The sequence below is a fragment of the Triticum aestivum genome, chromosome 7B, assembly GCF_018294505.1.
Source record: "Triticum aestivum cultivar Chinese Spring chromosome 7B, IWGSC CS RefSeq v2.1, whole genome shotgun sequence".
Taxonomy (NCBI): domain Eukaryota; kingdom Viridiplantae; phylum Streptophyta; class Magnoliopsida; order Poales; family Poaceae; genus Triticum; species Triticum aestivum.
The window spans coordinates 298,308,939-298,313,102 of NC_057813.1; positions in this window are offsets into that span (position 1 = coordinate 298,308,939).

Below are 4,164 nucleotides of genomic sequence, written 5' to 3' on the forward strand. Positions count from 1 at the left end.
TTACGAAGAGCATGCATTATGAAGAGTACAACGTATTTATCCATCCTTGTGACGCCCCCGATTCAATCGTACACTAATCATACACGCAAACGTGTACGATCAAGATCAGGGACTCACGGGAAGATATCACAACACAACTCTAGACACAAATAAAATAATACAAGCTTTATATTACAAGCCAGGGCCTCGAGGGCTCGAATACAAAAAGCTGGATAGACAAGAGTCAGCGGAAGCAACAATATCTGAGTACAGACATAAGTTAAACAGGGATGCCTTAAGAAGGCTAGCACAAAAGCAACACGATCAAAGAGGCAAGGCCTCCTGCCTGGGACCTCCTAACTACTCCTGGTGTTCGGCGGCCTCCATGTAGTAGTATACGTCGGCGGTGGCATCTGGCTCTAAGGATCCACCATCTGGTTGCATCAACCGGAAAGAAGAAGGAAGGAGGAAAAGGGGGAGCAAAGCAACCGTGAGTACTCATCCAAAGTACTCGCAAGCATCAGATCTACACTAAGTATGCATTTGTATCAAATGGAAGGGTTGTATCTGTGGACTGGACTGCAGAATGACAGAATAGAGGGGGAAAGCCTAGCCTATCGAAGACTAGCATCTTCACGCAGCTCCGAGCATCTTGCAGCATGTAGAAGAGTAAAGAATAGCAGTTTATAATTAACAAGCATGTTGTAGCATTAACGCCCAGAGATCCTTCCTCGACTCCCTGTGAGAAAGCAATCCCGGAGCCACATATCCATCACATATCAAGTATCCATTTCTAGTTGTATAAGATCAGGATACAAGTCTGAACGTCCATTACCGTGGACACGGTATTCGAATATATGTCTTCCCTGCAAGGGTGCACCACATTACCCAACACGCTCGATCACTCTGGCCGGACACACCTTTCTGGGGTCAATGCCCGCCCTCGGAAGATCAACACATCGCGGCCCTACCTAGGCTCAGCAGAGAGGTCCCCGCCGGTCTACATCCTAAGCACTCCCGGGTCTTGGGCCCATCGCCCGCAGCACTCCGGGTCGTTGTGTGCAGGGTGGATACCAGCACCGCCTCGGATGGCCAACACGATCCGACCGTGCCACAATGCTGAACTGGACGTCTGACAAAGCTTCGGCTGATACTGCGACATCGAGGCCCATAACTATTCCTGCGTGGTGGTTAGTGCGTAAAGGCCAAAGGCCAACTTAGAACAAATACCCAAACCTGTTAGTGCATTATTAAAAGGAGTGACGGCTGTCGGGACTTGTCCGGAGCTATCACCCCTTCCCCGGTGATACCGCTAAACAGCCAGCCGCCACTGTCACATCGCACGGGTGCTCTCCGGGCCCGCCCGGCTATCACAACGGTCTCTAGTAAAGTCAAGGTAACTGTGTCCAGACATCAAGGGGAAAACCCGAGGAATCACCCCCGGAGGATTCCACTCAATGTAATCATCAAGGTGAACGTAAGAGGGACCACCCTCGAGGTTCACACTTGAGGTGTTGAATGACAGCCGTATCGGGAATGGTGAAAGAGGAAATCACCCTCGATGACCACGACCGAATAGCTACACTACAGAATTACCATCAGGAGTGCGTTATGAGGGATCACCCTCGACACTCGATAGTAGCTCTGCAGAGTCAAGCAACTAAAGGGGCGTGATGTGAGGTGAGGTGTCGGGCTTTGGTCGTCGATCATGTCGATCGAGGCATCGATGATGAAGCAGGGGCAACAAGGAGAAGTGAGGGTCACTGATGGATCACTAGCCAACCTATACTAAGCAGTTTAGGAGCAGGTAGGTAACAATAAGCAGGTACAAAAGCAGGCTATGCATCAGAATAGGAGCAATCAAATACAGTAGCAAAATCTAATGCAAGCATGAGAGTATAGAATGGGCGATATCGGGATGATCAAAGGGGGGGCTTGCCTGGTTGCTCAGGCGAGAAGGAGGGGTCGTCGTCGACGTAGTCGATCACAGGGGCATCAGCTGCGGCCTCGGGGTCTACCGGGAAGAAGAGGGGGGAAGAAACAGTAAATACAGAGCAAGCAAGAGCATAACAGGACAACAGGCAGAGCTAGACGTGTTCTAACGCGGTGCTACACGATACCGGCAAAGGGGAATAACATCCGGGAAAGTTTTCCCGAAGTTAGGCATTTTCGGACAGATGAAACGGCGGGGAAAAGTTGCATGTTCAGGTAGTTAGGGGCACGTGGCAAACGAACAGATCGCGTATTTGGATTTGTCTCGTTGTTCTGAGCAACTTTCATGTAGAAAACTTTTTCATCCGCGTTACAGATTAATTTATATGATTTTCCAAAGATTTAAACAATATTCTAAAATTATTATTAATTCGGGATAAAAGGTGAAATTGCTATGTGCACCCGGCAGAGTGTACACAGCAGGGCCACTAGAGGCTAACAGAGGGTCCAGGGGGTCCCAGTTGACTCAGTCAACAGTGCAGTCAACAGTCAACAGTTTGACTGTTGACTGGTCAAAATTGTAGATGGGGCCTAGGTGTCATTCACACATATCTTGCATTTTCTTTTTAAGTGGATATTTATAGGGGGGTCCACCTGTCATTTGCACTATACCTAACCACTTATTAGACTAACAAGTAGGAGTACTAATTAGCTAACGGAGAGTCGGCCGGCCACCACACACACAGAATACACACACGCACACACAGTTCTGTTTTCTGCTAACAAAAGATAGCATTTTGTGATTTTTCATAGGATTTATTCCATGCATCAAATGGATTTGGTCCAGTGGACACATTTAAGCATTATCAAGTGTACTTTCTACTAATATTATTTTTAGCCTTGTTAACAGTTGTTTAACCAAAGTTTAGGGGCTATTTAGGGGGTTACTCAGTGTAAAAACTAAAAAGCTAGCTAATAGCTATAGTTGCTATCATCAGTTAGCATCAGTAGCAGTAGACGAGTAGCAAGCGGCAGCAGCAGTGGGCAACCAGAAGCGGTAGGCGCTGGTAGCAGCAGGCACGCACGCCGGCGCGTGCGCACGCGCAAGGCACGACCAGCGCGGGAAGCAGCGAGTAGCGCCGGGCGTGCAAGGAAGCGCGCGTGCCCGTAATTGGAGGCGCGGGCGGACGAGCAAGGCTGTGGCCCGGGCGTAGTAGGGGATCCCGGCGAGCGCGTACAGGGAAGGAACGGGCGCGCGGAGGTTCGGGCGAGTCGGTCGCAGCATCCTACGGCGTCAAATCGAAGAGGAGAAGGGGAGTTTGGACGTGGTGCTCACCTAGGAGCACACGGCGGCTCGGTGGGAGGTTTAGGAGCAGCAGGCGGTCAAAGTGGAGGAAGCCTGCCGTCGTAGTAGAGGAGGCAGACGGCGCGGTGGCGTTCCAAGGTGGTCGAAGGGGTCGGGGCGGTGCTGCGGGGCCGTCCCGGTCCGATCTCGTCTACGAGGAGGAGGAAGGCGTCCGCGATGGAGCTGTCGGACAGCTTAGAACGGAGAGGGGAGGCTGGTGGCTGCGTCCATGGCGACGGCGAGCCCTCGGGACGGCGTCGGGGCGAGGTGGCGTCGGCGTCGAGGCGCCGCGGATGGAGCGGATCTGGCGAGAGGGGGGAGGAGGAACCGAGGCGGAGAGGGGGAAGTGGAGCGGGGAGACGAGGGGAAGGCGGCCTTATCCCCTCCCCGTCGGCGTCGGCGAGACGGTCGGGGGCAACCATGCCCCTGTTGCGACCGCGCCAGGGGAACAGGAAGGGAGGGCGACCGTGGGGGTTTGGTGGGTTTCTGGGCCTGTCCAGTGGCCAAGGCCCAGGGGAATTAGTGGGGCTCTTTTCTTTCTCATTTACTTTTACCCTTTTTGTTGTTTTGTTTTGATTTTTAATCATTAGAGTTTTATAAAACATAGAATTTTTCCTAAATTAGTATTTCTATTTATACCACTGCCACAACAGTTTTGAGGTTTAAATAAAATAGTTTAGCATTTTTATAAATTTTAAAAGCATTTAACTTATTATTTTAGCCAATGATTATTTAGTTCAGTGCAATTAATCACTTTATAAAAATGTTGGGTCACCACTATAATTAGCTATGGAATATTTTCCACACTTTGAACATTTATTTTGCGTGTTTGAGAAATTTGAATCTTGGACTTTTATTTTAAATTTGAATTTGGATTGTGACTTGGATCAACCGAGGATTAGCAACGG